Here is a 13,484-nt window from a genome sequence, read left to right as displayed (position 1 = left end):
TGGTATTGAGAAGGTTTCCTTGAGTAGATTTGAGTCCAAATACACCCAGCAATTTTTAAAAGGGCAAAATTAGGCCTATTTCAAGGTATGGAATATAGATTTGAAAGTCTTAATCGCGGTGTGAGTACTTTTCAAGCAACTGAACATTTCATATGTCCCTAATTATCGAGCAGTGCCTCTATGGAGCAGGCCTGGAAGCCTGTGACTGAGGTTCCCAACTCGTTTGGCCCTCATTTGCTAAAGATGGAATATCTCATTGCCTTTCTCGGCAGGCTGCTGTGGGCCACTCGAGGGGCCCTTCCGTCTATTTTTCCTAATACGTAGCCGTGGCTTACCGGCCACAATGCAGATTCACCCACCCAGCCCCCTGCAGATGATGTATGAAAAATCATGAATAAAAGGGCATGAAAATCAAATTAATTCATTTTCCATTTCCCCCACATTTGTATCTGTCTATCCAGTACTTTTCCTTTTTAAGCCTGCTGTCCCTTTGAAAGCGAGCAGCACGGTTATAATACATTCTCCTCATCGTAACCCTGCACTGTATGCATTCTGCATTAAATAATAAAGGAGATTAATAATTAAATCAAAATGAAAAACCACTTGTTTCCTGTCTACAGCCCAAGGGACAGATTTCCTGGGCTGGTGCCAATTTATCAATGATGATTAGAGACTAGGAGGCAGGAGAGGTGCAGAGAAGACAACCACGAGAAAGCAGAGTCATGTGAATATGAACGTACTGATGTACGAGGGAAAAAGAAGGGATGACGATGACAGGTAAGTGAATGGGGAGAAAAGACCAGACAGGTAAAATCCCAATAATTATAGTTGAAGCCTACTGGGGGCTCACCATACCCCACATTGGACTCTAAATGCTTTACATGTGTTAACTCGTAATCATTTCAGAACAGGTGTGAGATAGATACTGTTTCCCCCATTTTACAGATGAAGAAACTGAGGCACAAGGCAGGGTAAGCCAACTGCCCCAAAGCTAGTGTTTGTGTGGACTGAAACCCAGGCTAACTGGCTCTAGGCTCACTCTCAGAGTCCAAGGACAAAAAACAGGGAATGCCCCAAATGCGAGGAATGACAAATATTAAGGGAGATTAGACAGGAGAAGTCAGCGAGAATATGACAAAGATAAAAGCCTAAGAATAAAAGACTTGAGAGTGAAAGTAGGTTAAGAAACAAAGGATGAAAAGACAAAACACAGTGAAAGTGAATACAGGCAAGAAGAAAAGAAAGAACAGAGATGATCAATCAAGGGGAATAAGTCATCAGGTGCTTATTGTCTGATGCTTTTCCTTTGCTATCTTGTTTTTCCATGCCATGTCAAGGTAGGTGTTACTATACCAATTTTACAGAAGGCAAAGTGAAGGTCTGAGAAGTGATACACACAAGGTCACGCAGTGGGTTTATGGGAGATCAGACATTTTGTTGATTACAAAATATCAATGAGGGGCACCTGGGTAACTCAGTCGGTTAAGCGCCTTCCTCTTGGTTTCAGCTTAAGTCACAATCTCACAGTTCCTTGAGTTTGAGCCCTGTGTCGGGCTCTGTGCTGACAGCACAGAGCCTGCTTGGGATTCTGTCTCTCCCTCTCTCTGCCCCTCCCTCGCTCTCTCTTCTCTCTGTCTCTCTCAAATAAACTTTTTTTTTTTTTTTCCAACGTTTATTTATTTTTGGGACAGAGAGAGACAGAGCATGAACGGGGGAGGGGCAGAGAGAGAGGGAGACACAGAATCGGAAACAGGCTCCAGGCTCCGAGCCATCAGCCCAGAGCCCGACGCGGGGCTCGAACCCACGGACCGCGAGATCGTGACCTGGCTGAAGTCGGATGCTTAACCGACTGCGCCACCCAGGCGCCCCTCTCTCAAATAAACTTAAAAAAAAAGTGTCAATGAAAGACATTAAGGAATATCTATATAAGGAAGAAATATACTGTGTTCATAGACTGGAAGACTCAATAACAGTAAAGATGTCAATCCTCCCCAGACTGATGTGCAGGCTTAATGCAATTCCTATCAAAATCCCACCAGATTTTTCATAGGTAGAGAGATTATGCTAAAAGTTCTATGGAAAGGTAAAGGAACTAGACTATTCTTGTAAAACAGTTTGAAAAAGAATAAAGTGGAAGAAATCAGTCTAGTGCATTTTAAAACTTATTGTCTAGCTAAGTGATCAAGTCTAAGTGGAACCGGAGGAGAGACAGACACATAGATCAATAGAACAGAACCCGGAACCCAGAAATAGACCTTCACAAATATACCCCACTGGTTTTTGACAAAAGCACAAACCGGATTCGATGGAGGAAAGACTGTCTTTACAACAAATGGTGTCAGAACAATAGCCACCGACAGAAAGATGAACGTGACTGAGTCTCAGACCTTGTACAGAAAGTAACTCAAAATGAATCACGCACAAAGTATGAACGAGACAGCTGTGCAACTTTTAGGAAACAAAAGAAAACCTGCGGAAACCTTCAAGATCTACAGCAGGCAGAGAATTCTTCGACTCGACACCGAAAACCTCATCCATAAAAGGAAACACCTATAAATGGGACCTTGTCGGGATTAAAAAGTTTACGTTTTGCTGAAAAAGACCTTGTTAAGATGAAAAGACATGCTCCAGAGTAGGAGAAAATGTTTGCAAACCATGTATATGGCAAGGGTTAGTACCTGGCATGCATACAGGACTCTCGAGATCCAACAGTAAAGCAAACAATCTAATTAGAAAATGGGTCTAAGACACGGAAGGACATTTTCCTAAAGAGAACATATGGGGAGCAAACAAACACATGAAGAGATGGCCAATATCATTAGCCATTAGGGAAATGCAAAACCACAGTGAGGGGCACCTGGGTGGCACAGTCGGTTAAGCGTCCGACTTCAGCCAGGTCACGATCTCGCGGTCCGTGAGTTCGAGCCCCGCGTCGGGCTCTGGGCTGATGGCTCAGAGCCTGGAGCCTGTTTCCGATTCTGTGTCTCCCTCTCTCTCTGCCCCTCCCCCGTTCATGCTCTGTCTCTCTCTGTCCCAAAAATAAATAAACGTTGAAAAAAAAAAAAAAAACCACAGTGAGATATCATTGCACACCTATGAGGATGGCTAAAATAAAAAATAGTGACACCACCACATAGTGGCAAGGATGTGGAGAAAACGGATCACTCCTACATTGTGGATAGGAATGTAAAATGGTACAGCCACTATGGAAAACAATTTGACAGTTTCTTGAAAAACTAAACATATAATTACCATGTGAACCATCAATTGCACTTCTGGGCACTTATCCCAAAGAAATGTAAACTTATGTTCATGCAAAAACCTGTATACAAATATTTATAGCAGCTTTATTCATAATAGCCTCAAACTGGAAACAACCCAGATATCCTTCGAGGGGTGAATGTTTGAATGACTTCCACGTTCACACTGAGATATGACACAGCCCATATACTCATGCACACACACACACACACACACACACACACACACATATCCCTGGATCAATCTCCAGAGAATTATACTGATTGAAAAGCCAAAAGGTAGGGTCACCTGGGTGGCTCAGTTGGTCAAGCATCTGACTTCGGCTCAGGTCATGATCTCGCAGTTCATGGGTTCAAGTCCAGAATCAGGCTCCCTGCTGTCAGGGCAGAGTCTGCTTCAGATCCTCTGTCCTCCTCTCTCTCTGCCCCTCCCCCTCTCATGCTCTAGTGCTCTCTGTCTCTTTCTCTCTCAAAAATAAATAAACATTAAAGAATATTTTAAAAAAGAAAAACCAAACGGCTATATACTGTATGACTAAATTTATATAACATTCTTGAGCTGATAAAAACTAGAAATGAGGGCAAGTTAATGGCTGCCAGGGGGTGAGGAAGAGGTGGGACCGGAGGGAAGTAGGCGTGGCTATAAAAAGGGGCAGCATGAGAGATCTTGGCTGTGAGGGAAATGTTGTTTTGTTGAGTGAACATTTAAGGTAAAGATTCAGGGGGAATCTGAACGGATGAGAAGAAGGACCGGTGCACGTGCAAGCCCCGCCCCTCCCCACCCCGCCCCCCTCCAGGTCAGTCTCAGGGCCTCTGGAACTGGGCTCCTTCCTTGGGCTCCCTCCTCTCTTCCACCTCACTGAATCTTTGAGCCCCCTTGGAAAGCTATCCTGCTTCTCCCTGGCCTTCCCTAGGCCCTTTTGCCTCACTGTGATGGCTCTTTGCTCTGATGCCGCGAGGTATTGTGGACACGTCTGCTTTCCTCGGGTAGTCAACAGAGGTCGGGCAGGCAGGGTGTGTCAATGACCCAATCTTGTAGCGAAGGTTTCTACACAGGGTCTGGCCGGTGGTAGGAGCTCCGTACACATTTTTATTTTTATATCTTTATTATATTTTTAAGTTTATTTATTCAGTTTGAGAGAAACAGAGACAGCGTGAGCAGGGGAAGGGCAGAGAGAGAGAGAAAGGGAGAGAGAGAAAAAAAAATCCCAAGCAGGCTCCACACTGTCAGCACAGAGCCCTACACGGGGCTCAAACTCACGAAACCGCGAGATCATGACCTGAGCCGAGACCAAGAGTGGGACGCTTAACCGACTGAGATACCCAGGGGCCCCTCCATACGCATGTTTAAAGGAATATGTGAGTGACATTTAAGTTCGTCCAATAAAGGACACTTTCCAAAGTGACTCAGGCACCCTGACTGGCTCTGTAAGGCCTACATACCTTACTGTCCAGTGGGGTTGCTCTGTGATAGTCCAGGTTAGCTGACTGGCATAACTTTGGTTCGTAAGGGGCTCTTATAAACCTGGGCACCTGTGGGGTCTGTTATCGCTGCTGGATGGCCAGCTTCCTGGAAAGGAGGCGGGACCTAGTCTCTGTTGCTCTTATGACTCTCCTCCCGGCCAGACTCTGGGCATCCAGTGCTCAACAGCATGATCTTGGGAGGGACAGACTCAGAGGGCAAAACACACAGGACACAGGTTCAACCTCCTGATGGTACTTCTCTGCCCTACTTCCTCACTGTTCGTTTTGAGCAGCAAGAAATAATGTAGGAAGGTGGCATTAGGGCCTACCTCATATTATAGTAAGAAGCCTGAGATGTGGGACAGGACAAAGAGGCGGACAGCACACCCAGCCTCAACCAACCAAGTTTGAGGATGAGAGTTTGGGGAGAATGAGAGTTTGAAAGCCCTTCGTGGGCTCTCTTTCCCTCCTTCTGCATTTATTTCTCCACCTCCGGCCACCAGCCTCTCTGGCCGCCATATGGGTTGACCCTCGGTGACCCGGAAGCGCTGTTGCCACCTGACCAACTGGTCGGGTTATCCCTGACCTTTGCCCCTCAGCGTGCTCTGGCCTGGAATGATAACGGAGCTTAACATTTGCGCACCAGCCAGGATCTCCAGGGTCATGTGTTAAAGGTTTGGCTCTGACATTTAAGTTAACACGGTTGTTGGCAAGGCTTGCTGCCATCCGGGGCTCTGTTGACTAGAATAGCTCACTTATCAGAATGTCAAGGTAGGAGGAACTAGATAAGCTTGCCGCACTGGCAGGGACATGGCCCCGTTCCTCAGCAGCCAGGGTCTCAGGAAGGGGGAGCCGTCCCCTCCGTTTCCAAATAATCCCAGAGAAAGCCACCCACAAGTCTCTTAGAGAAATACATTCAGGTGGTTTTTGTTTGTTTGTTTGTTTGTTTCAAATGCCTCACTACACTCCTTTGTGTTTGATCTCCCATGCTTCTTATCTTTTCTTTAGGAAAAAGAGAAAAATTCCTCCATGGCTGACAGCTGTCTCAGGAGACATCTGATGATGGCCCCTCTCTTAGAAACGCTGCCAGCTCTCAATGGCCTGCCTGTAGCTCAGACACAGTGAAAATTTGAATCTAAACATGGCTCCTTCAAACCACCGAATGGACTCCTCTTTCCTCCCCAGGGTACTCCCACCCCCAGCCGAAATACTCAATCAGTATTGCCCAGAAAATGCAAGCTTTTGCTCTCATGCTCCGATGTGGAAGGCATAACCCTGCCTGAAGGACCACGTTCCAAGGCTCTCAAAGGTTAATTGTTCCTGGCACATGCTAAGTGATCAAATAAATGGTTGTTGAACTGATTTAAAAACAAGAAGCTGAAGTAGATGCCATTTTCAAGTACGCGAGCACCCAGCACACCTATTTGTGGCTTTGCCCACAGAAGGCATGGGGAACTAGGTCACTTTCAGAGCAATTGCTAAGTGGAGAATGGACGATCTGGTTGTCTCTTCCCTGCTGTGGGGTTAACTCCATCACAGGGGACTACGGCAGTGTTGGAGTCTCCTGAATTTCTGGACAGGAAACCCCGGCAGGCATTTGCAGGAAGCCACTCAGCCGGCCGGGGACACTGGGGCAGAGAGAATGTCTGTGACAGAGCCATGCTGATGTGCCCACAGACTCAGGGGTGCCCACGTTGGGGAATCCCGCTGAGATCTGCCTGCATCCCCAGAGAAGGGAGCAGAGTTTTCGGACCAGCCCCTTCTCTTTGCTCACGCTTATCGCTTATCCTGTCCCCACTGCTTGCTGGATGGAGTCAGTTCATTCATCCCGTGTCTAATGCAGGCGTGCTACTTCAGTAAGACATGTTGCCTGCGAGGAGTACTGGCAGACTGTAGTGGCTTTTGGAGAGGACAGAAGTCTGTGTGAGTGGTCCCCTTTCAGCCAGAGAGCTAGATAGTGTATCTAGAACACGGCTCGGGGAGATAGGGAGGACTGTGGAATGTGCAGACACGCTCTCTATGTGATGTTTCCCCCTTCGGTGGGGACCCTGGTGCTGTTCTGATAATTTAGGCTGCTGTAATAACATATTATCAATCTCATAATTAATATGCAGAGCCTGGCAAGTAATAAACACATAGCAAATGGCCCAACATACTCCTTCCAAGGTAAAAGAAAGTTGTTTTTTTCCAGCCTCAGGCTGTAAGTCTCTACTCTGTGAACTCCGTTTCAGATTGTCTGGGTCCAGGATGGTACAGGTATTGGGAAGAGGTGAGAAGGGGGAAGTAGGAGAAACAGCCGATGGGAGAAGAGACAACCCCATCGCATACACAAAATGCCCAGTGTCACATAGTCAGCGTTCAATAAACGACAATTCCTTAATATTACGGCCAAGAAGCATGCACCCTGAGTGCGTGAGGCCATCTAGGGTCAGATCAATAGTTTAAAATCCCAGGCAAGGTGACAAAGCTTTTCGTGCCAGAGCCCAAACGAAGGCCTCCTCCCCCTAACTTCCACACCATCCACACCCTGCTTGGTTCTTCCACCAGATTCTAGGGTGCCCCAGAGCCTCATCAGCCAGCTGATAGGATTTACACCCGGCTTTGAGGAAAAGGTACGGGTTGGGAAGGCCAGCGTACCTTTCGGGGTTACTGTTTAATAGTGGAAAGAGTCTGGCTTTGAAGTCGGAGGACAAGCGTTTAGGGGATAATAGCTCTGCCATTATTCCCGCTCAGAACTCTAAAGCTGTGGTCTCATCTGTAAAGCCGGCGAATGACCTCCACCCCGCGGGACAGGCATCCAGATGAACTCATGTGAATGTGTCTGGCTCAGTACTTGGTTCCATAAATATTAGCTTTTTTTTCACTGCTTCTCTCCCACTGGGAAAAGTGCTTTGTGAACCAGAAAGCCCTATGATGTGGTTAGCTTAGCGGTGAGAAAAAGGTACATTTTGGAGTCAGGCCCAGGTGAGAATCTCACTTGTGAGCTGGGTACCTCCCGCGAGTTACACAGCCCCACGTAGCTGCAGCTTCTCAGCCAGAGAAGGCAGATGTGAATATTGGTTCTGTTAAAAGGATCAAAAGAGAGCAAAGCGCTTGGCCCATTCTGACACAGAGCAAACAGTCATGTGCCTGTTGATCTTCTGGTGTTCCAGAGGGCTCTCAGAACAGGTGCCGGGCTAGCCTTCCCCGACCTGGTGTTTAGGGTAGGCCCTGGAACTTTGGGGGCCAGACCTGGTCCCAGGAGCCATCCCTGCCAGCTTCCAGGAAGTGACCAGGCGGCAAGGAGGGCAGAAAGAGCAAGGCCACGTTTCCAATGTGGCCAGACTTAAAAGAAAGCAAGAGTCAGCTGAGAGTCAAAGGCTGAGGGAGCTGGCCGCCTCCCCCCAGCCCTCTACACCCGGGTATGAAGGCAGAACCCTCACCCCGGGGAGGGGGTGGGGGGGGTAGATGATGCCCCCACCCTGCCTTGGCTTCTCATTCCACTGCGGGGGGGGGGGGGGGGGACCCTCCCCAGGTAACCTCCCCCTCCCTTCCCCCTCCCCCTCCCCCTCCCCCTCCCCTCCCCAGGTAACCCTGTTGCAGCACCTGCACTGAGATGTTTACAACCCTCTGAAGACTGAACTCCCAATGCCCAGGGCACCTGCCAGCTCTGGGGAGCTCGGATTTCCTGGTTGAACTTTAAACCGGCCCTCAGCCCTCCACTGTCCCCATGGGCTCCCAAAGTGGCAGATGCCTGGCAAAAGCTAACTGCCAGGGGCAAGGGGCACCTTGAGGGTACCCATCCCGCCTTCCAGAACCAGTGGCGGGGGTTAAAAATGCAGAAGCAAAAGAAGGCAACTTACTTGTTGAGATGGGAGCTTCCAAGTCCCACTGATGCTAACTTCTGGGTGCAGGGGCGCTCAGGGCCCTCGCGGGGACTCTCCAGCCCCAGCCATTACCACAGCCTCGGAGTCCGCCTAGAGCTTCTCCCTGGCGTGGGGTCCTGTGGCCAGAGGCTAAGCCATCCTGTCCCTTCCCGCGCCAGCCCCTCAGTCACTCCCTTCCTCCGGCAGCCGGAGGCTCTGCTCACGCTCTCGCTCTCTCGCGCGCGCTCCCCCCTCCCCTCCGTCTCTCCCCCTTCTCCTACCTCCGCCCGCTTCTCTCCCCCGCTTCTCCTCCCCTTCTGCCCCAGGACGGAGGACTCTGTGTAACAACGTGTAATAACCGACTTAAAGGGCCCCGGGCAAAGGCGGGAGGGGCGGGAGGGTGGGGCGGGGTTCCCGGGCGGCCCGGGGCGCAGCGGTTCTGAATGAATCGGATCTGGGAGGTGCGGAGAGCACCCGAGGAGAGGGGGCGGGCAGCTCTCCCCTCCCTCGCGCCCCCTCCCTGCCGCGTCCGGGCTGGTGGTACTGGGGGTGCTTCTGGCCGTGCAGAGAGGCAAAGGATGGAGATCTTGTGCAAGCCTGTGTGTGTGTGTGTGTGTGTGTGTGTGTGTGTGTGCGCGCGCGCGCGCGCCCTCCCGCGTGTGCATGTGCGTGAGCTCGCCTGCATGTGCATGTGTGAGCGCCGCGTGTGCCTGTGTGTGAGCGCGCCTGTGCGTGTGTGTGAGCGCGCGCGTGCTGAGTGGGTGCGGTGGAGCAGAGGAAAGGAAGAAACTAGAAGGGCAGAAATCTTGGATCAGAGCCCTGGACGGGCTGCTCAGCCACCTGGCTGCTGTTACTTCCTCGCCCTCCCGCTCCTGTGGGCGCAGTGAAGGCAGTGGTCCCGTCCAGAGACAGGAAACAGGTCTGCTCTGATCCCAGGGCTCTCTGCTCACCGTCTAACCGGCCTTTCCGGGGACCTGTGACCTGGGCCTGGGTAGGGATAGCAGCGGGAAAGGGGAAATGCTCCCTCTGCTCAGAGAAGTCTCCCACCGACTTAGAGCCCAAGCTGAATGCACACCTAGGCCCAGTAGAGCCACTGCCTGCCCTTTGGGGTTTCTCCCTGCCTGGAGGGCTGATTGCATGCGTTTATTCTTTGATTAGTGGAAGCTGCAGGAAAGGCAACTGCAGATGGGCCATCCCCTGCAGAGAGGCCTGCTGTCTGGGGAGGCGCCAGCAGGCTTCTCTGAGGACCGTCCATTCAGGGCAGCCCAGCCTATGGGGTTCGGCACCCCTGCTCCAGGCCCTGAGTGTGTCTCCTCTCTGCCGGCAGGCACACTTGATCAAGGGTGTGAGACCGGTGTCCATGAGACTGTAGGCTCTGCTGGGGCAATGACTGTGACTGACTTGTTCTCTGCTGTGTCCCCAGCACCTAGCACGAGTGCTCAATGAATATGTATCAAGTGAACACTGTGAACAACAGGAAAGCGGGTTTATTAAATCACAAGGAGACAATCGGTTGTTAGTGGGACTGGGCTGGGGCGGGGGGTGCACCAAGTCATTCCTCTCCTGTGAGAGCACAGCAACGTGACAGTGACATGGCACTGGGAGCCATGAGGGCAACCCCCCCGGGGGCTCCTGTTGTGGCATACAGCAGCCAGCGTGCACACGGCCCACTACCCAGAGTTAGAGCACGGAGGGTCCCTGCCGGGGTTTACATGCTGGACGCCCCCCTCCTCTCCGTCTGTAGCGGGGTCATTCAGTGTGGCTGCAATTAACCCTCACTGAGTAGGCAATCTCGAAGTCCCCTTGGGGGATTTAGCCTGTCTTCCTGCTCATTCATTACACGTTGATCTAATAGTTTAACACTCTGAGAAGACAGTTCTTAATTCCTTAATTTCCTAGCTCTTGGGAGAAGCCTTGACTGTATTGGCCTGTGGACTGGATGACATCCTTTATACACATTTACCGAGCCTATGAGAGCCTGTGAGCCTACGAGCCTAACTGTTGCTTTTGGATCCAGCGTAAAAAACTATGGGATTTCTTCTGCCAAATGGGGAGAGACTGGCTGACTTTGAGGCAAAACATAGGGTGGTCTGGGAAATGTTGCTCTGTAAATATTCTCACAGCAATGGGACCTTGGGCCAGGGGACAGAAAACCTGGGTCCAGTTCTTGGCCTGGATCTGAAAAATCAGAGATATGCGGGTTCTCATCTTGACTGGTTTTTGCACATTTAGGTGAGCCTTCACTTTTCCATATGCCCAAGTCTCCCAGAGAGCCTGGGCAACATCTGAGGATAAGAGATACAATTGAAGAATGGCTCTGGGGGCTTGGAAGATGCTGGGTGCATCTTTCAGTGTCCAAAAATTGATGAGGCAGTACTTGAAAGCACTGAGAGTTCAAGGGTGTTATCACTGTTAATTAGAGTACTGCCTCCGTCCACCTTTATCAGCTTCTCTTACCTGCCTGCACTGAGTGGGAGGTGAATCACAATTAAAGTTTTCTTTTTAGAATATGACACACAGGAAATTATCTTTTCTCCTATTTATAGAAATTCGATTTGCATTTATGAGGCTGGTAATGTCTCATAAATATTTCCGGCCAGCTAAAATATTAATTAAAAGAGCTCTACTCTGAAGTCCTAACTAAAACTCTTCTAAGACAAATATTGTAAGTATTTTCACTCATGGCAGAAGAATTCCTCACATATTAGTTGGATATGTTAATAAGTCAACCTAGCAGCAACAGACATGTGTCGACTAGTGAGTATTAACTTGAAATAGTTAAGAATTCAAAATGGTATGAGAATAGTATCACAGATAATTGTGAAGATGCCCCCCAGTTTAAACAGCAAAACACAAGATTGCCGAGATTGTGAACCCACCCTGGATTAGCTCCTCATCCCTCAAGAGAGAATCAATAGCCTGAATTTGATGTTTTTCTTTCTCATGATTTCTTTATGCTAAGACCACACACACACACACACACACACTCTTATTCAATCAGTGAATATTGCCCACATATCCGTATCTTTGCACTCATAAACTCCTCTGAGCACATTGATATGTGCTGTGAGAAAAGCTAATAATGGCTTTGTGATAAAAGCTAATAAAAGCTATAATGGCAGCTTTGATCTACGATGTCTCACCATTCAGTTGGGAGGGTCAACCTCTGTGCAGGAAAAGTTAGCAGACAAATTAACAACTTGGGTTCTATCTACTTCATAGGTGCTAATTGGATGGGATGATGGTGTAGAACAGAGGGTAATGCTAACCAAGCTTGGAGAGTCGGAGCTGAGAGCTGACATCTGCCTAAGGACCGAAGGAGCATCTGATGTGAGCCCTGAAGTAAGACTAGGCTTTGAATATGGAGGGGAGTAGGGTTTGTATGAAGAAAGGCGTGGGAAGGCAAGGCTTACGTGTGTGTGTATGTGTGTGTGTGTGTGTGTGTGTGTGTGTGTGTGTGTGTGTGTCGGGGACCTGAGGGAGGGACTGGTGTCAGGGGATAGGGCAGGGAAAGTGTGAGGGAGGGTTGATGTCAAGCGACTGTAATGAGCTGAGTGCCTATTACCTCTGAGCTCAGCTAAGCGGTCCACATAAGCAGATGCTTTCATCTTAAGACCCCAGGGGAAGGTAGTATCATCATCATTTCTCCGATGAGGAAACTGAGGCTCAGACAAGTCAAGTGTCCTCTTATGGGCACAGTCATTAATAGTGACTTTCATAACCCAGATTTGTGAGATTCCAAAATCATATTCCTAACGGTTATGGGTGAATGGTGTTCCTCACCCCACTCCCCAGATTCGTATGTTGGAGACTGAACCCTGAGTATACCCCCAGGGGTGCTGTATTTACAGACAATGTTTTCAAGAGATGATTAGGTTAAAATGACGCTGTTGGGATAGACCCTGATCCAGTCTGCCTGGCGTCTTTATAAGAAGAGGAGATTGGGGCATGCAGACACCGGCGGGGGGTGGGGTGCACGCAGAGAAACGGCCACGTGAGGACGCAGAGAAAAGACAGCTGTCCGCAAGCCGAGGAGAGAGGCCTCAGGAGAAACCAGCCGTGCTGGCCCCGTGATCTTGGACTTCATCCTCCAGACCCGTGAGAAGTAAATCTGCTGCTCAGGCCCCTCAGTGTGTGGTGTTTTGCTACGGCGGTTCTAGCACACCAACACACGAGCCATACTGGCTGCAACTGTGCCTCTCGGAAGCGCCTTGTGTCCCAAGCCACGGAGCGTGGCCTTGCTTTGGCAGAGGGGAGGTGACCGGAGAAGATTTCTGAGTCGGGGAGAAATAGGGGAAAGTCATTTCTCACGAAGATTTTCCCTGAGGCGTTTGGTACATACCTGATTCGTGTATTCGTTTTAGCGAATGATGACTGAGCACCGATCTTGGGACCTGTGCTGGCGCAGAGGTCGTGTTCGTGCTTTTCACCTCCGAGCTCCGCTAGGTCCCAGCTGCTGGTGCATAGTAGGCGACGAATCAAGTTTTGTCAAATGAGAAAACGGTTACGGGCTAGGTTCTGGGATAGGAAAAATGGCAAGACAAACACAGAGTTTGTCTTCAAGGAGCTTACGGTCTGGTGAGGGCACCAGGCCGTATGTAACTAGTTCCGCCAGTGACCAGCCTAGGTGCAGAGAGAGTAAGCAGCGCCACCCAACGGAACTTTTGCGACGAAGGAAACATTCCGTATCTGTTCTATAACACGGCACGTGTGGTCGTTGAACATGTGAAACGTGGCTACTGCGAGTCACAAAATGACTTTTAAATCTGATCTCATGTCTTTTAAATAGGCACTATGGTTGGGGGGGGGGGAGGCGTGCGGGCTGCCGGATGGCACTGTCTAGGGGTCAGAGGCAGGGGTGCACGCTTGGGCTTTGGTGGTCGCAAGAAAGAACCCCAAGACCCGTAGGGTGTTC

General features: G+C 49.7%; 1 protein-coding gene across 2 annotated transcripts in view; it reads right to left on the bottom strand.

The window, feature by feature from the left end:
• Positions 1-8,838, bottom strand: part of KCNJ5 (potassium inwardly rectifying channel subfamily J member 5) — a 29,326-nt gene extending 20,488 nt beyond the window's left edge. Inside the window, exon 1 of one of the 2 annotated variants that reach the window (XM_045483456.1) lies at positions 8,567-8,838. The gene's annotated coding sequence lies outside the window, so the exon portion shown is untranslated. The remainder of the gene's footprint in view (positions 1-8,566) is intronic. The other variant, XM_045483455.1, reaches the window with a different exon arrangement.
• Between the last annotated feature and the right edge of the window lie 4,646 nt (positions 8,839-13,484).

This window comes from Leopardus geoffroyi, chromosome D1, assembly GCF_018350155.1.
Source record: "Leopardus geoffroyi isolate Oge1 chromosome D1, O.geoffroyi_Oge1_pat1.0, whole genome shotgun sequence".
In the NCBI taxonomy this organism is placed as follows: Eukaryota; Metazoa; Chordata; class Mammalia; order Carnivora; family Felidae; genus Leopardus; species Leopardus geoffroyi.
Note: the sequence above shows the minus strand (reverse complement) of the source record. Positions and strands in the feature narration are given on the sequence as shown.